Raw genomic sequence first — 20,074 nt, 5'->3', positions numbered from 1 at the left:
TTAATTGCTTGGGCTATATCAATGACAGAGCTCAACAGCCAATTTATGTACTGTTTATTTGCATGGTTCACATAAAATGTAGATTATGGATATGTCATGTGACTGAGTACAGAAATTTCTATGTTATTTATATTTTAAAACAACAACATGGAAGACAGATTATTCCTTTTTTATTGAAAATTTTTAAAATTTTACAAAAAGAAAAAAAATTCCCCTCCCCAAACCCTCCCAACCCACCCCAACCCTCCCCCAACCTTCCCAGAGCTGAATACACCATAAACCAGTGGTTCTCAACCTGTGGGTCGGGACCCCATTTGGGGTCGAATGACCATTTCACGGGGGTCGCCAAACAAGGCTGTCTGCCATTTCCCCCCCCCCTTTCTTTGGCCATGCCCCTGGCACCTGGTGATGTATAAGTGGTTGGGGGTCACCACAACATGGGGAACTGTATTATGGGGTCGCGGCATTAGAAAGGTTGAGAGCCACTGCCATAAACAATTAATTAGAATAATTAAACAAATTATAAAATACTTTAAGACCAATATATAAAAAGCAAAAAAAAAAATTATGATTACAATCATTAAACACATTATAAAATACTCTAAACATTTTCTAATGTCATACTTATATTATTTAAAATTTATCCATCATTCTTTATAAACTCCCTCAAAGACACACATGTAAACATTACTTATAACATTGAAATTCCCTTATACATATTTAAAGCAAAATGTTCCTTTAAATACTCCTTAGATATCTAAACATACACTACCTATCTAATATTTTCATTCAATCTCCATAATATCATGCTTATATTATATAAAATCTAATCTCTCCCTCTTTCTTTATCCTCAAACACAAAAATAAACATATAAACGTTAGTTATACTATTAAAACAAGGTACTCTCATACACTACCTATCTAATATTTTCATTCAATCTCCATAATACCATGCTTATATTATATAAAATCTAATCTCTCCCTCTTTCTTTATCCTCAAACACAAAAATAAACATATAAACGTTAGTTATACCATTAAAACAAGGTACTCTTTTGAATACTCCTTAAATTGCTAAACTTAAACTTCTTATCTAAAATTTTCATTCGATCTCCATAATCTTCTCTCCTCTTTACCAATAACCAATTCCATCCACCGTGAACTGTAATCTATCAGTAACCTAAAAACAATCTATACATTCTTTATCAATCTCTCTTATCCATAAACCTCGAGAGAAGTGCTTGGAAATCTGCCCTTAAAGGTTGCTCCAAAAAGTTTATAAATCTTGCTTCTCCTGCAGACTCAGAAACCAATACTTGTGAGGCTTCCTTAACCTCCTTCTTCTGTTGCTCCTTTTCTTTACGCTTATGTGTTACACGGGTTGTCCTCTGCTCCTTCATCTCAACTTGTTGAGGCCCCTCAGTCTGAAATTTCCCAATTTTCATCAATATAGGCTCTTCAGACTGCAATTCTGCCTTCTTCCCTTCCGAAACTTTAGACATAATAGGTGGCGATAAACATACCCCCAGGACCGAAGTGTAAAACTCTTTTGCTTTGAAAACAGTATTAAGTCTATAACGTGTCCCCAGATAATTCACCACCATTCCACTCAGGACATCCCATCTGAACAACATTCGCCTCTTTTTAAGTTCATCTGCTAAAAAAGCAAACTCCTTTCTTCTTAAAATTTTAGATGGGATCTCCTTTAAAATTATAATGTCTTGTGAAGCAATTTGAAACCTCTTATTGTAAAAAGCTTGTATAATTTCATTGCGCAGGGATCTTTTCCCAAAATAAATTACCACATCTCTTGGCAGATTTCTTTGCTTTGCCACCACAGAGTTAACTCTAAATGTTTTTTCAATTTCACTAAATGTTTCCTCTTTTTCTCTGTCCAAAATCACAGCAAAGTCATTTGCAACCATCTCTCTCAAATCTCCTTGCAGAGACTCTCTCAAGCCTCTAATTCTTAAAGCATATTCCATTTCTCTATATTGAAGCATAAGAATCTCATCTTGAAAATTTTCCATCTCCTTTTCCATGCCTTCAGATTTTCCTTCCATCAGCTCCACTTTGTCTGCTACGAAAATTCAACTTTTCAAGAACAGAGGCAACTCCTTTTAAAGCCAAAACTATATCTTGCCTCAGAATCCTATTATTTTCCACTAAAATCTCTTTCACTTCTCCCCTGATTTGAGATATAGCATTTCCCATTATGTCTTGCAAATCCTTCACCGTTAATAACTGTGCCAAAGGAGAGGGTGAAGCTATTGATTTAGATTGTTGCACTGATGATATCACCGAAGAAGAAACCACCTTAGGAGCTGTAGGAATTACTGGACGTTTTGGAGCCATCTTAGAAAATCTTTACTCCTTCTTAAAAATTACCCAAAAAAAAGAAGGGAAAAAAAAGTTAAACAAAAAAAAAGAGACATTAACTCCAAAAAATCAAAAACTCCTTCAAAAGGAGATCATTATAATAAAAAGAAAAAAGTTAAGAAAGAGAAGGAAAAGGGAAAGAGAAAAAAATAATTAAATAGAAAAAATCCATTCCATTTTTTTAAAAGTACAAAGAACAACAACAAAAAAAATCCTTCAAAAAATAAAAAAAAGTTAAATAGAAGGGAAAATAATCCTCCTAAAATCCAAACCCAACATCAAAAAATCATTATAAATAATCAAATCCGTTCCATTCTGTTCCAGTCATTTAAAAAAAAACAAACAAACACCAAAAAGCCTGCCGATCGCCATTTTACTTTCCCTTTCAACAAAAGAAGAAAACAAAAAGAGGGAATAAAAGTAAATCTTTAAATTTAAAATCCAAATAAAATCAAAAAAAGCAAAATCCTCTACTCAGCTCAAGACAGATTATTCCTTATTCTATTGAGATGAACAGGAATTTGTATAAAAGGTCTAAATTAAAAGGTTCATAGTATTTAACACACTGGGATGGGGAGTGGATAGGAGCAGAGATGGTGAAAAAAAAACCTATCCCATAAATGGCGGTGCAAGTTAGGGATGTCCAGGTGTTAAATTTATTTCATCAGTCCTAGCCTCCCCAAAGAGTTAGAGATCAGGCCATTTCGAAAGAATCCAAATCTTATATGCTTGTGGCCAATATTCCTTTCACAGCAATTTGCTTGAATGGCTGCTGGCTCATCCATTTCAGGCTCTTTTGATTGAAACTGATTCATCTAGATCAATTTCAGGCCAGTTTCAAGCTGGAAGAGGTCATCCAGAGAAGTGGGCTAAGGTGACATCAATAATCAGAGGACATCTAGTTCTACTAATGCAGATGAGGTAGTCAGCATTCTGAATCAGTTCCTAGGCAGGATAATGGACTGGATGAAGGCCAATGAACTAGGATTCAGTCCGAAATATTGCTTATGGGTGATGTATCAGTTCAGCTAAGTGGGTCTGCACTCTAAAAGTTCGTAATTTAAGGGGAGGGGGGGATACTTCTAGTTCCATTGCTATCATTAGAGATCCAGATTGGCTCAGTGGCACGGAGTGCCATTTATGATTGATCAACTGCAACTTTACCTGGACAGAGACAATCTCAACAATAGTTATTCAACTCATTGGATTATTGCAGTGCATTGTACAACAGGCTGCCTTTGAAAACAGTTCAGAAACATTATTTTAATTCAAAATAAGGTGGCTAGACTGCTTCCTGGGACTGGCCAATAAATTGGTTATGATGGTTCTTTGCTATCTATACTGGCTGCAGGTCCATTTCTGGATCAGATTCAAAATGCTGCTTTTAATCTTTAACTTGTTAAACAATTTGGGATCAGGAGCACCATTTCCCATATATACCTACCTATTTTCCATTGAAGTTCTCCTCCTTGTCTCATCACCAAAAGCCATAAGATGGGTCTCTACAAGAGGGACAAAGGTTTTCTCTGATGGAACTCCATTAATGGAATTTCTTCTTAGAAAGGCTTGCCTGGTACCCATGCTAGCATCATTTTCACTCCAGATGGAAATCTTCTCGTTTTCTTTGCCTTTTTAACTGGATTTTAAATATATTTTAATTCCATTATAATTTCTATTGTTTTAGTTTTTGACCGACCAATTTTCAGCTGCATAGTTTATGGGTGTTTTTATTTTGCATTTTACTGTACTGCACATGCTTTTATTTTTATTCATCCGGAGAACTTGGCTATAGGATTTAAAGAATTTAGCAAATAGAATAAGTGATAAATAGTGAAGGTAACAGCAGATTTCAACTGAGTCTCATTTTATTCCTGGAGAAAAATGCCCGAAAGGACTTTCTTTCCCAGCTTCCTACCCAGCAGATATGTTGGACTACAAGTCCCATTATCCCCAGTCAGCATGTCAAAAGAAAGCTGAACTACATTATGGGAAGAATGATGCCTAATTATAATCCTTTCTTTTCAAAATGGTTTTCCCCCTCCCCTTCTTTATTATGTATAAGCAGTCACTAGAATTAAATATTTACAAGAATTGTGGGTTAGTAAAAAATGATCAACTTCTCAATCCATCTTTGTTTTGACAATGTCTAGTACACAAAACACATGTCCTGGATTCATTATTTAATGCCAGGAATGCATAACCTTTCCTTGACAAGGTTTTGAATGGTGAGTTAGAATCTAAACTTGACTTCAGTTTGTTTCCATTTAAATTTAATTAAACTTCAGCATAATTAACCTGCCTATTCTCTAGTCATGGATTTTAATAAGGTTTCTTTTTTTATCGCATTAATCATGACAATTTGACAATTTTCAGAGACTGCTGATGTTCAGGGGATACTTGCAGCCTTGGATTCCAGGTATACCTCTTTCTGTTTTGAATTTTCTATCCATGGATGATGGACCAATAACAAACCAGGGCAGGAGAATTAACCTTCTAGTCAATATGAATTTGATTTGACTCTTTCAGCTTTTATGTATTTCTCTTAGATTATGAAGAGGTCTCCACAACATAACATAGCTACAAGAACAAAAGTTTTCACAAAACACACAATTAAGAAACAAGGAAGATGGCTTACTTATTCCATGTAGGATACATCATAAAAGTGCAGATGAACATGAATATAAAGAAATCATACATGTTTAAACTCGATTACCAAATTATTAGTGGAAACTTAATGGAGCTTAGAATAGGAAAAATATAATGCAGTTTAGAAATAAACAAGTTTTTTCTTGCACTGTAGATAGGAAGGTTGCTCCAAATGAGGCTTGCCAGGAATGGACCAAGTTAGTGCAATCAGATCTAATGCTTTAGACGGCAACAAAATAATCCACAGTTAAAAATAGGTCATGACACTGCACCTTCATACATTTTTCTGCACTGATTCCATGCTTGGAATTTCTGCCATTGGGCAACTGTCAGTCTTTTGGCACTGGCAGTTAGCTTCTGTTGTAACACCCTTTCCAGCATTAATCATTATGCTGTTGCAGGAAGTTATCCTCCTGTTTCCTGGAAATTTATTTTGAAAGAGATGGTCTATGTAGTTTTCCCGCTGCCTGAGAACAATATTGCTGAGCATCATAGAGAAAAGGAGAAAGCCAAAAAACCCAATAATAATCAGGATGTATAGAGAAGCTGAGATTTCTTCCTGCTGTACAAGAGATGGATTTGTATAATTCAGTTTCCTTTCCCTGTCTTGCATATAGATATATAGCAAACTCTTCAGAACAGATTTTACTTCTGTGGGATTGACATTCATTTTATAATGTCATCTGAGCTGCAACAAAAAAAAAAGAAAGAAAGAAAGAAAAGAAACAAAATAATATTCAGTCACTTGTTTTGACTACGTACTTCCCATTAGGATAGGAGAAGCACACCAAATATCCACAAACAATTTTTTTCTACCATTTTTTTCTCAAGGAGCTGCATATGAGATACAAATATTGCTATAGTAGCAGTGTGATATGAGAATTGAGAATCTATGCTTGGATCATGTTGAAACCCTAACTGACTAGAAAGAGTCTGATAGCACTTTTTTCAAAATGACAAAAGTACTTACTATCCCCTAGTCCAGGAGTAGGCAACCTTGGCTCTTTTATGACTCATGGACTTAAACTCCCAGAATTCCCGAGTCAGCTGTGCTGACTCGGGAATTCTGGGAGTTGAAGTCCATGAGTCATAAAAGAGCCGAGGTTGCCTATCCCTGGCCTAGTCCAATTTACTTCACACAATTGTGGAGCAAAAATTAAGGAAAACTCTATAACCTATGTAAATGTAATAAATAAAGAGGACTCATCCAATTTGTGCTGCCAGTTGGAAACCATTAAATTATTTCAAAGTGCTCCTTGGGTCTAGAAACTTAACATAATTCATGATAATGATTTGTCTTCCTGTGTTCTGTAACATCAGAAGCTGGATTTATAAGCAAAACTATTAATTTCTAGAATAAGAAATATTGTCAAGCCACGCCCAAGAATGACATAGAACAAGCCAGCCAATAATTTGCTAACACAATACATATGGAATCTTGCCAAACTAAACCTATGCTACTCTAACTCTAACACATATAACCTGTGGAGATTCTAGGGAATAATTATGCTCAATCTCTCCCTCTTTCTTTGATCCAGCTCTGGATTATGCTCTTTCTGTTCTGCCCCTCCCCCCAATATGCTCCTGTCTTCCTGGGAAAAAGCTGCTTCATTGTAGTCCATCACACCCTCTCCCCCTTTGTAGATACATTCCATCACATTACTCAACATAGAAAACTCCTGGACTGAGTTACTTTCTTCTTTGTGCTCGGTACTTACAGGTTCCCCCCCCCCCTTTTTTTTAATACGGAGAAACCATTTTTTCATAACTATAGGATATGTTTATTTCTCATATCCCTGTTTTTCAGATACGTTGTCTGATCCTGACAATAATATGCTTCTCATTCATCATCACCAAAATTCTTAAGCCAAATATAGTTTATGCCGTATGTAGATCCAGAGATCCGTGCATTGGGATAACTCAAAACTCATATAATTGTATATTTGGAATTACCCAAAAAATCCCAATGGTTATATCCAGGGCTTTTTTTCTCATAGAACGCCCAGGACGGAGTTCCGGCACCTTTTTTGGATGGAACCTTGTAGGGTAGGCAAGGCGGGGTGTGTGATGTGTGTGAGTTCCGGCACCTTTTTTTTTTTTTTTAGGAAAAAAGCACTGGTTATATCTATTAAGATATCTATTAAGAAATAAGCCACATATGGAAATAAGTATATATGTTAGACTTACAGCAGACCAAAGATGCCTTGGGAAGAGATCATAATGAGACAGCAAGCTCAATATACACTATTGCAGCTCCAGTTGAAATCTTTCCTTTGTATTCAGTTGTCTCACCTGTTCCTTTCCTGTCTGGTCTCCACACTTGTTTTATACCATCTGCTCTTCTGACTCTGTGTCAAATCTTACTTTTGAATGTGGATAGCAAGGCATTTCCATCCATGGACTATTTTGGATCCCTTTTGTGAGATCCAAATATGAGTTATCATTGGCCACGAGGAATTGTGGGAACATTGTGGATGATTCAGTTTTGCTATTGTTAGCCATTTATCTTCCTCCTTTAGTATTATTACACTTTAATGTGAGTGTTTACTCTGCATGAGGCTTGTGATTGAGTCACCTGGAATCTAGCACCTATTAATATTAAACAGATCCTAGGTCCCATGAGTTGAAGGAGTGAACTTTCCACTTCATACATGAGGGTTGCTTAATAGTAAAACTCACAGAATTACAACAGCAGACACACACAGTTTATCTTTGTTTTGTATCCATAGTAAGTTGTCAGAGAAACGGACCCTCTGTACATTATGGAGCATACAACCAGAAGAATCTTCAGTTGAGAACATTACTTGCTCTTTTTTCCCCCAGGTCACTTGTGAGCACTGATACCAATGGTGTATGGGAGGGATGAAAGGGGAAATGGGTGGAGTGAGAGGGAAACAGGTGAGGGAGGACAGGTGAACAGGAGAAAGAAGATTCTCATGCAAGTTGGTGGTAAAAGTGTTAAAATAATTTGGGAGGAGGAAAAGAGTGGTGTTGGGGATAAGACCAAATTAAAATAAGATCTTTGATTAAAAGGGTGAAAGGATGGGGACAGAGACAGGGTTCTGAGTGAATATAAACCTAAGAGTTCTGATGGATCAGATCAAACACCCATTTAGGTTAGCTTTCTGTCTTCTTTAATGACCCAACACCTTCCTTTATTGAAAACACCTACAAGTAGGGCTTGAGGATAATCTGTTTCCATTGCCAGCAACTAGGGCTGCTGGGATTTGGGAGACGTTGTGGATCCATAGATCGAGTAGTCATTGTAGTCACAGTCTTCAGAAATTGATCTAGTCACTCTTTAAGCTTCCTAAATTGGTATGGATCAAATCTGATGACAACACATTGCATAGTTTACTTAAATGCTGTGTAAATAAGGGGGTTCTTTTTCTCAGTCCTGCATGATCCTCTTTAGCTTTAACTGAAAAATATTTTTTTCTATCAATCTTTTCTATTCCTACATTATTGTACTTTTATCATGCCTCTCTGCTGCTTTTTTAAGCTACAAAATCCACATGTTGCCATGCCTGCCATATAAGATGATCATTCTGATTGCCCTTTTTGGTATTTCCTCTGTATATATGTATTTGTGAGACAGTATTGTGTTTGTCAAGAGAAAAACAGCCAACAAAATTAGCACAGCCAGCTGAAATAGTAACTGCAGGAAACCAAATTAAAAATGTGTTGAGTGGTATGGTGTCTCTGTGCTTCTAGGAAGATAATATTGTATGACCTTGACCAAATTATTGTGAAATTCCAGATAAACTTCCTAGTTCTTATATTGAAATCTACTTTTAATAGGCTTATTTATTTATTTTCATGAACCAGGAACGGTTTTCCAGAAGAAACAAACAAAATGACATAGGTTTAAGTCATCAGAAATGAACATCACTATGCCTACAATCATAACAATGCAGGAGCCAGAGAACCTTTACAAAGTTGTCTGACACGTGGTATAGAAACCTTTTAAGAAATTAAATCATCTTCAAATCCCTTGTTTGTTTCACTATTTCCTTGATCAGATAAGAGTGGTGACAAGGCTTTATTGGCTTTGTGCCCAGTGTAGCACCTGTTAGTAACTCAGTACTTCCTTTTGCCTCATCTGAGTCGTATGTACACGTGCCATTTCCCCATCCATCATAAAAAATAAACTGAATTACTACTGTTCCTAAAGTTTCTATGAGAAACTCGCATTGCTTTTCAAATGCCTAATTATGGTATCGGGCTAGAAGGTGTCAAAAAAAGTCAAGATGGAAAAAGTGACAATGTAATCAAAGCTCTATCTCTTGTAATGTGCAGATGCCCATAGCTGGTATAGCAGTAATTCTGGATTTGGCTTCTTAATCTAATCATGGTATTATCAAAGTCCTAGAAGGTGGGAGAAGGAAGAAACCAAGAATCCCCTCCAGTGAAGAGCCATTCACTGACTTGTTTTGGCATTTTCAGCCCACGGATATTACACCACTGGCACAACAGATATTAAATTGATCACTATTGCAAGCCACTGATGATAATATGTAATTAATGGGGGGCACACCATACCCCACTGCAAGAACAATAATAATAATTATGCCAAATTCACCTTGTAAATACCTTATCCATTATATCAACTTTAGGACCCCAGCAATATTTTTGGTGAGGTGTCCATCTGAGCTCTTCTGTTCAAAGAATAATGGAAGAAAAGAATTATTACCAGCTGTTTGGAATGGAAATATTCTATATGTAGTGAATATTTTGCCCAAACGTGTTCCCTTCAAAACTGCTAAAGTTCACTCCAACTTTACAGTCTGCAAATGTGGTAGATGGGGTGTGAGACACTACAGCTCTACAATTCATTCCTGATGATTTATTAATTTAAACATAATATTGTAACAGATAAGTATGGTCAGATAAAATCAGAGGACTAACTCATCAGAGGTCCAAGAAGATTTTTTTTCAGGATGCAAAGAGGTGGCAAAAACCAAGTTTAGAGTGGAAAGGCTTTGTCATAAGCTTTGTCATTCAACTTTCCTGAAATTTAAAGATGGAAAAGAAAAAGAAATTCATAAAATTCTTGCCCTCTCAGTGTCTGCTAGTCATCCTTGATCAGAGAAGTCAATACATTTTATCTTTGTACTTTAAAATACAGTTTTGTGCCCATTTACCTTGAAGGCTTTTTGTCCAAAGAGTGCCGCAAATGGTAGTTTGCATAGATTGGGAAAATAACTGAACTCACTACCCATAGCTTTCAGTACTCCCTAGAAAATGAGAAAAATTGGTTATTCTATTGATAGAGAGTGTGGGGATGCTCTCTGTTAGCTCTCTGCCAGTTGTTTATTATGTAGAATGTCTAACATTGTAAGCCAGGAAGGAAGAGTTGATTTATGAGATTTTTGTAGAAATGGCTTGTTTCGGTTCAGTCCACTTTGGCTGGACTGTGGGAATTTAGGTGGTTAGGCTTAGTGATCCTCTATACTTCATTTCATCTGGTGGATTGTTACTAGTTTATCTGAGAACTGTTTGTTTATATTTTTAGGAGTGTAAATTCCCAGAGTCTATGATGTAAGAGGCATCTAAGTCTGATAAACAAACCAACAAATAAATGCTACAAGAAAAATGAGAATGGATTTAAATGGGCATTTAGGAAGAGTACAAAAAGCAAGCAGGTAAGTCACAGGAAGGTGTTGTGACATATCCGTGTATGTTTTGTCATTTGTCCCTTCCCCCATATGTCTCTCCCATGAACACTTAACAATCATGGAAATAAAAGCTTAATATATTCCTTCTTGTCATATGTGAGATCATAAATTGCCCCGTGAGAGGAACCATATATTATGTTTCTATTTGTAATGGTTTATATTGCATTGGGAAGAACATTGTTTTGAAAAGCAGGATACAAATAGTTGGTAACAAGTAAAATCAATATAGTAGGACATCAAGGCATCCTAATAGCATCTTAGCCCCAGTATTACCAATATTTTTGTATCATTTCAAATCATGACGAGCATATTTGCGTACCTGCTGTCTGTGGATGGGGCAGACTTTGTTTTGGAGGAGTCTCCATGTTTAAAAACTCACCCCAGGAAGTCCTGTTTGTTTTGCTTTTGTTTTATTTACAGCAGGTGATAGCAGGGGAAAAGAAGGAGTGCTGGAGCTCCAACTGCAGAGAGACTTCACCTGAGTTGCTGAGCTGTCTTGGAGCATTGCTCTGCTTCCAGATTTGATAGGAGTCTCTTGTCTCAATAAACTGGCTTATTCAAAGCAGAGTGTGTTATTTTCAAAAAGCGTTTCAGTGTTCCGGTTAAGGGATCTTTATTTTCAAGATTTTTTTTCCAAATATTTCAAGTATGCCTAAATTTTTAAGTCCTTGTTTACCCAAAGCAATATCTTACTTTTAAAAACTAAAGGCTCAAAAGCCCTTGCTTAACAAAAACAGCACTTACTTTCAGATTCCACTAGCCTCCATAACACAGAGGCTAAGGTGCTTACTAGGAGTGGAGAGATCTAGATTCTGGACTACCCTACAGAAGCTCACTATCTATGGAAGAATGAAGAGCTAGCTTTGAGAAAAGGGAAGGAATGAGCAAAATTGTTAAGTGAACAGTTTGTGAAAAGATTACTCAGCTCTGAGAAAAAAAGAATGAGAGAAAAAAAACCCCTCAAAGTAAATATGCCTTGATTTTCTTTAGTATAAGATGGGACGGAGAGAAACGTGCACAGCTTTCAAGAATCTGTTAACTTGCCATAACGCAGTAAAAAGCATTCCAGAAATCTTTGCAGTGTTTATAAATGGGGAGAGAAATTTTCCCCTTCAATTTTTATCAGAGAACTCATTTGTAACCTAAATATCTTATTTCCCTGGAGAATGAAATAGTAGTATTTTAGTATTTTATCAAGAAACCAAATAGACATTTACAGTCAAGGCAATGCCAGCCTGATATTGGGAAATTAGCCATCCTCTGTATTGGAAGGTATTGAACAGTCAACTAGGGAAAAGTATAGGGCAAGTAGCACTGATAATTTTACAGTTACTAAAGCTGAATGGACATCTAGATGTGATGTGCCCAGAGGCATTTGGACAGTTTGATGTTTCAAAAGCAAATATATCATTGGTAAGTAGAATGCCAGAACTATGAACCAAAGAAGACTTGATGTTGTCCAGGCAGAAATGCCAAGATTGTGTTGTGATTCCTCACCAGCCTGTGGATCCAGCAGCTGAGTCTGAGGAATCAGATGAGTAGGAGGGGCCTGGAGTGACATTAGAATCAGAGGAAGGCTCTGAGGAGCTCCCAGACTTACAGTCCGACGAGGAGCCTGGCCCCTCTACTTGTGCTCAGGCTGAGACACAGCTGTGCTGGGAGCCTGAGTTGGACAGTGATGAAGAACAGCTGGGAAACATCCAGGATGCACGCAGGCAAGAGAAGCGAGTAGAACAGAGGAATGCAATGGGGCTGCTCCAAAGGCAAAGGCATTAGGAAGCCATGCCTTGGCTGAATTATAAAAGGGAAGGTGTGGGAGGTGCTGGTTGCCAAAGGCAACCATTCGTGTTGAGGATCATGTTTCTGTGAACTGTTTGTTTGCCTTGGACATTGACTCAGGTTTGAGAGAATAAAAGGGATTGGTTTTTTCTTGTGGTTTCTGCCTGCTTGTTGGAAGAGGGGTTTCTCCTTGTGAGCATAACAAGGACTCTCGTAGGCTGGGACAGAACAGATTGCATATCAACTTTCCAGGAATTTTATTACTAAAAATGTATGCAAATGTTTCTCTTTTTGATTTGTAAAATTTGGATAATTTTTTTAAAAATTCTGATTGCCACCTAGAGTTTCCTGGGTAGATGTTTGGTTATATAAATGTTATATAAATAGATAAATAAATATGTACAAATGCTTGGATACAATCCCAAAAAGATAGATGATCTCAATTAAAATTGAAGGCTAGCTAATCGCTGGTACAGTGATCTATGTATGGTCTAACCACAGGTACAGAGGAAGTGGAAGCTGAATAATTCTATTATAACTTGTAACATCTTATTGACACCAGAAAAGATGCCATAGTAATTATAGGACATTGGAATGCTAAAGTTGGAAGTAAAATAGCTTCTGGAGTAATGGGGAATATTTGGCTTTGGTATATGAAAGGAAGCAGGAGACCAATATAATTCTGCCAAACAAGATGCAATACTTTTCCTCTTATCGACCTAAAAGATTACACAAGATCTTCAGAAAAACAGAAAATAAAAACAGGAAAACCCAAAATAAAATTATCTATCTATACCGTATTACAAGCAAAAATGGAAGCTCTAGTCAGACAGCAAAAACAAGACCACAACATAGATTATGAACACCTAAAATAATAACTTAGAACAGAGAAAACAAAATAATCAGATATGATCAAAGTAATATTCATTATGATTATGTGATGAAGAATAGATGAAGTGAATTAGAGTGATAAACATGTCTAGAGAAACTAGAAATAAAATTTGTTGCATCATAAAAAATGATACAAAGAGAAATATCTAGAAATGTAAAAGAATTAAATGGTTGTCTATTGATATAGAATAAAATAAAACTAGTGTCTATATCTTGCTATATTTTTATAAGAAGGAAGGGCCCATTGTATTACTCTCCATTTAATAATGTATAGAATAAACTGGCAACCTCAATTTATTCTATACAAAGTTATTAGTATCAGACCAGTAGGGCTGAGTTTCCACAGTGGGCAAATATCATTACTGTCTCTGCAAAATTAGATCTACTTTGACTATATTTATGAACTAGTCACACACTGTTGTATTTTGTTCCACCAGCTGTAGGTAGTTATATTGTAGTCAGTGACCAGAATGAAAAATATATTTGTGTGTGTATATATATCTAGGAAAATTTGTTCAACAAAATGTAAGTTCTAGAGAACATGAAGTGGCAGGGATTTATATTTAAATAAGCAATGCAAAGAAATTTGAGTATAAGGATTGAATAGGAAAGATTTATTTAAGAATTTACCAAGTTTATATAGTTTCAGTGTATTTATTAAACTTATATGTGGAATATGTAACGACAAATGCAGAACTACAAGAAATAGAAATTAGAATTAAAATTAGCAATTCAATGTATTAATAATCTCAGATATTCTGATGATATCACTTTGATGGCTGTAAGTAAGAAAGACATAAGGAATCTCTTGTTCAAAGTAAAAAAGTGCAAAAAGCAGCCTGTTGCGCTTTCTCTCTCTCTCTCTCTCTCTCCCTCTCCCCCCCACCAGTGGGTGTAGGTGTATAGGTGAAGCTAAAATCTACCATGGAAACATTAATAAACAAAAATCTTTGGGACACATGAAATGAAGGCAATAGCCACTGGAGAACATGCTAATGATAGGAAAGCTGAAGGCAATTGAAAAGAGGGCTCAGAAGGCAAAGTGGTTCAATGCTACAATTGGTGAAATAAACAAGCACTTCCAAGAACACAAAGAAACAGTTACTGACAGACTATCTTGCTGAAATGTCCTTTTGTCATAAAGAATTAGACATAATTAAATGACTAAACAACAACTATCTTTCAAAAGATGGTCAAAAATTCCCAGTTTTTTTAATGAAGAAAATTAGATTGTTTTCCATATAAATATAACATTTGAACATCTTTGTTTATTATCAATCAAAATTAATCAATTTTAAGATCTCTAGCAAAAAAAAAGAAAGAAAAAGTTACCATATTTCTTTTGTGTGTTTTTTTTGCTTTTTGAGATTGAAAGAAATCCAGATTAAGTATAAATCTAGTAAAGGAGCATGTGAAAAAAAAACAATGCACAGTAATATACTTACATTTCATGCTAGTCTGTCAAGTGTGAAGAACTGCCCTTACAGAGATACTTATGACAAGAATTGAATTGCCTTGTGTGGCAAGAGCATAAGCAAGGGGGAGTGGCTTCTCTTTCATTCTAAGAAATATTCAAGGAAGTCATGTGACAGAAGTTAGAATCCCAAACATGCTTACTCATAAGCATGAGTCCTACTAGCATCCATGAGGTGAATTCAATTATGAATTGCTTGAGGAAGTTTTGCAGAAAGCCTTCCAATAATACAATTCACTGGTGGATTTTAGGATACAAGCAAGTTACTTCTTGCTTTATCTTCTAGAAACAGATACAGAATGATTCCTGCCTATTGGAAATCTTCAAGCACTGTGATGAGTTGCCATTAACAGGAAAAATAGTATTTGAATGAACCACTGCTCTCTGAGCTTTGGTGTCTATATTTGTGCAGAGTAAATGAATATGTTCATGTTTTTTACTGATACCTCAGACCAAAATTCTGAGAAAAAGAAAGAAAGGAGCATTGCTGCAAGAGACAGAGATGAAGTAATGATGTGATGCACTTTCCTGTTACTCACTTCTTCTGCTATGCATCTGGCTAAGTGTTAGCATATCCCTCAAGTATCAGTGTACATTGCACCACTTTGTTTATACATCCATTTCATGACTAACAATACAAATTATAGTATTTGCTAATACAAGCCCTGATATTTTCCATGAGAGTTCCAACAACCTAAACAATTTCTTTTTCCCTGAATGATAATGCCTTCTATCTTTCCTGAGAGCCAGCATTATTCTGTACTTCCTTTTAACAATTCAGATTGTCTAAACAAAAATCTGGATTGTTTAATCTCACAAACCATTATTCTTTTGGCTAGGGCAGTGATTCTCAACCTGTGGGTCGGGACCCCATTTGGGGTCGAACGACCATTTCACGGGGGTCGCCAAACAAGGCTGTCCGCCATTTTTCCCCCTTTTCTTTGGCCATGCCCCTGGCACCTGGTGATGTATAAGTGGTTGGGGGTCACCACAACATGGGGAACTGTATTATGGGGTCGCAGCATTAGAAAGGTTGAGAACCACTGGGCTAGGGCTTGTCCTGAGCAATGGAATTAGTTATCTATGATTTGGTGATTAAATGATATAGTTTCTGATAGGAAATCACAGTTACTAAAAACAAATCAATCATAGTTTAGTTATCTACTTTTCAGCAATCCCAATTGAAATTTAAAAACATTTTAATACATCCTTATTTGACCATTCAGATTTTTAAATTTCAGGATAAATTCAGCCTATCACCACTTTTTCCCCACATTATGTTGATGATGATAGTATAAACTGAGGATAGGTTAGAGTTCATTATATTATTGTGGATTTTGCATTTGTATAATAAAGACTTTGAACATTATGAAACAGCAGATTAACAATTATTATTAAGGGGGACAAGTGTCTTAAGCAGCTTTTTGCATGCTTCAGTTAAATCAACCTCATTTTTTACAAACAATAATATATCTATTGTCCAGAATTTTGTGACAAGTATGGAATTTTATATACAATATATGTCTCCTAGTCACCACCTTCATACTAGAAGATCATACGAACATGACATCAGTGCTTCATCAGTGTTTTGCCCTGACTCATTCACATTCCCCCCCTCCCTCCCTCCCCCCCCATGATTTTTAACAGCAATCATAAAACAAGCAGAATGTGAGTGGTAGAGTTTGTGCTTTTATTCTTGACTGTGACATCCTTAGCTAAATATTTCAGTTGGCATTATTTATTGCCAATAAATTCATCTCAGCTACAGTACAAGGCCAGTCCTTATAAATTGTAACTTGTTTTGATGATTTTGTAAGTCATTAAATGAAGGACTAAGTTACTAAAATACCTCGCCAGAACAGAGTTCCCCAATTTGATTCTTGATATCTCCAAGAGCCATAATGAGCACAGTCTATCAAAAATGTAGTTAGTAATGAATGTAGTTAGTTGAATGTTTCACTATTATTGTGTATCCAACCAACCAACCATCCAACCATTCTTAGTTCAGATTTATAATATTAAGTTACTGCTTTGAATTTAGAAACAGAAACAAGGAAAAGATTTCCAGTGGAGACATGAGAAATTAAATAGGTCTCCGTGGAGAAAAGAGATAATAACCATGGCAAAGACTGAAGAACCAGTGGAACCTCTCTGGACAAGGAGAGGATGGGAGATCACCCACATATTCTTTGAACAGGCACTCCTTGCAAGGAGACTGTAGGGCAGCAGTCCCACACAGATTTGAATTCTGGGAGGCATAGGGATCAATACCTTTTAAACAACAATTCATTTGCTAACCTTCTAAGTACCTGTTTAACTATTTTAAGGCTATTAAAGATCTTCAGAATGACATTTGAAAAGACATCTGGTGAGTTTATTTTTATTTCTGAACAAAACTAATAACATAGAATAGAACTGTATAATTTAAAGGGGGCTAAGGATTGCAGGCAAAAAAAAACCAAAAACCCTTGCCTGTGGTTTTGTCTTAGATTGGAATTTACAAAATGTCATGAAATGCTACAACTTTTAAAATATTAAAAGAACTCTTTGAAGAATGGGGTTAGAAATGATTAACAACAATAATCACAAGTAATGATATCTGTTTCTATGGATAGACTAAGGATGTTAATGAAAGTATAACATGTAAAATAATGGAATCAGTAATATTGGAATAAAACAACTGGATTTCAATATAGAAAAGGTATTTAAAGGGGAAATACAAGCGGCAGGCCAAAAGAATGACTCAGATTAGGGCTCTTTACTGGATATATAAAGAAAGTTGGCTGAAATTTTAAAAATTAAAGCGGAAATGCAAATAATAAACCACGAGAATGACTTGGATGGTGTCTTTATTATTGGATTTATAAAGAGATTTGTTAAAGCCTTGAAGAAGCCCATGCAGTGGGACAAAGAAAAATTGAAGAGAGATCAAATCATACAACAATATTTGAATAAAATAAAGATTAAGATTTTAGGAAATAAAAGAAAGAGATATAAAGTTGGTTTATTTGATCAAGGTTAAAATAAGTCATATGTTTACGATATTCTGGCAACCCTTTATGGACTTTTTGCTGACCAGGACTGAAAACCTGATAATGTCTTATTTACACTGCTGTTCAATATATCCAGAGACATTAGGTTTGTGAATCACTTGGTGAACTGGAAAAAGAACAATGAATTCTGCCATCATTTCTCTTTTGTTAAAAAAAACTTGGGTTAAAAAAATGTTAACCAATTCTGCAGTGTTAAGATTTTTCTGTTTAATCATACAGAATCTGCATTTAATCCTTATTCGATATGTTTTTTCAAAACTCATTTATTATTTCACAGAAGTTAGACAATACCATATATCTATCTATGTCAAAAGTAATATTGATACACATTCAAAATACAAACATTTTCAAAATACTAGTTATGTGGAAACAGTAGGTAATATATGGACAGCTGGGAAAGGGCATGCTAACATCTATTTTAGATGTAGCCATTTTAGGAATAAATATGGCCTTCAATCAGCCTGATTAGTGCCTTAAAAGGTAACTAAAAATACTACATTACCAACTTGATAATTCATGCCTGCATAAACTTGTGGTCTAAACTGAACCAAATCTGTCCAAGAATAATGAATTAACCCTTGTATTTTCATTGTCTCCTCTAAAGTTCAAAATTTGAAGATGTCAACTACTTTGCAGATCATAATACATCTCTGCTGAGCTATGTTCAAATCAGTGTAAAAGTCATGCTGGACCTATAGTTGAACAGTGCCTTTTCTTGGTAAGAGTAGAGCCTCCCAGTCTAGAAATTTCTGAAATCACTGATTATGAAATAAAAATTCCTGATCTGAAAGTCTGAATAAAAACAGTTAAGACAAACCTTTTGTATTTTATTTACAATTATTCAAAGCAACAAAGGTTATATTTGAATTCAAGGCAGAGAAACGGTACCAGACAAGGGTGAAAACAATTTCCAAAATGCTGAAATATATAATAATCGTATTTGATTGCTTTCCCATCCTGTGCTCTGCAATCAATCCAAAACCCAAATAATAAGTAACAGAAACGACTTACTTCACTTGTCCTAGGTTTGGTGAGTGAGAATCCTATGCTCTACTCTTGACTAACTTAATTGAAGGAAACACTTCTTTGCCAACTCTCCTCTGAGCAATCTATTACCAGAAGCAGATGTGATGCTTATCTATTTGTATAGTTAAAATTAAGGATGTATGATTAGGAGTGTAATTTGGAAAGATAATTTAGGCTCTGCACAATAATTGAGTCAGCCCTGGATTCTAACTTACAGTAAGTTTATTAAGTTTTAAAATATTGAGCGAGATAAAAAAACAGCATAAAAGCAAAATAAAATAAAAGTAAAGAATTTTACCTGTGTAAAGAGAAAGGTTTCTTTCAGATGCCCAATAAGAGATAACTTTAATAAAGAAACCGGTTTCCTCTTATCTTTTGATATTGGAGAAATTTGACAAAATGAAAAAAATGTCAAAGATAATATACAGTAAATGTATTAGAGATAGCAAAATGCAAGCTTTGTGGCATCAGGAAGATTAAAATACTTATTATGTCATAAGCTACAGTTAACTTTATCAGATGCATTTACATTTGCATCCATACGGAATAACTTTTTTAAAAGATAACCTTACTTTTGATTCCAAAGGAGGATCAAGATCTTACTTTACCAAAAAACTATAGGCCTATATCTCTTTTAAACGTGGATTATAAGATATTTGTAAAAATTTTGGTAAATAGGCTTATGAGGGTGGTGCATCATCTTGTGCATAAAGATCAATCAGGGTTTATAATAGGAAGGTATATATATGAAAAACAATGTTAGACAAATTATTAACTTATTAGAATACTTAGATAAGAACAACCAAGTTCCTGCAGGGCTCATATTTTTAGATGCTGAAAAAGCATTTGACCAACTGAATTGGCATTTTATGCTAAGAGTAATGGAAGAAATGAATTTTGGTGAAAACATATTACAAGCCCTTAAGGTAATATATCAAAAACAAACAGCACAACTTATTGTTAATGGAGGTTTGTCGGAGGTTTTCACAATAGAGAAAGGTACTAGACAGGGGTGTCCTTTATCGCCATTGTTGTTTGTTTTAACATTGGAAATATTATTGATTAAAATTCGAGAGTCTCAGGAAATTAAAGGAATATATGTTAATAAAAAAGAATATAAGTTGAGAGCTTTTGCGGATGACTTGGTTGT

The 20,074-nt window shown here is 35.4% G+C and overlaps 2 protein-coding genes across 8 annotated transcripts in view; one reads left to right on the top strand and one right to left on the bottom strand.

The window, feature by feature from the left end:
- SMIM11A (small integral membrane protein 11A) overlaps positions 1 to 20,074 on the top strand; it is a 54,506-nt gene that overhangs the window by 18,164 nt on the left and 16,268 nt on the right. For 4 of the 6 annotated variants that reach the window (XR_005553553.1, XR_005553562.1, XR_005553560.1 and 1 more), the window contains 2 exons: positions 10,539 to 10,668; positions 11,122 to 11,263. The gene's annotated coding sequence lies outside the window, so the exon portion shown is untranslated. Of the gene's footprint in view, positions 1 to 4,750; positions 4,794 to 10,538; positions 10,669 to 11,121; positions 11,264 to 20,074 lie in introns of those variants that run through there. The other 2 variants (XR_005553561.1, XR_005553564.1) reach the window with 2 other exon arrangements.
- Positions 2,977 to 20,074, bottom strand: part of KCNE1 (potassium voltage-gated channel subfamily E regulatory subunit 1) — a 32,907-nt gene continuing 15,809 nt past the window's right edge. For both annotated transcript variants that reach the window (XM_039318628.1, XM_039318620.1), the window contains 3 exons: positions 14,817 to 19,491; positions 10,168 to 10,260; positions 2,977 to 5,711 (listed from right to left, as the gene is read on the bottom strand). The gene's annotated coding sequence lies outside the window, so the exon portion shown is untranslated. The remainder of the gene's footprint in view (positions 5,712 to 10,167; positions 10,261 to 14,816; positions 19,492 to 20,074) is intronic.

Source organism: Crotalus tigris, unplaced genomic scaffold (genome assembly GCF_016545835.1).
Source record: "Crotalus tigris isolate CLP2741 ecotype Arizona unplaced genomic scaffold, ASM1654583v1 scf7180000017601.7605149639:7615979, whole genome shotgun sequence".
Taxonomy (NCBI): Eukaryota; Metazoa; Chordata; class Lepidosauria; order Squamata; family Viperidae; genus Crotalus; species Crotalus tigris.
This window is presented reverse-complemented; position numbering and strand designations above follow the sequence as displayed.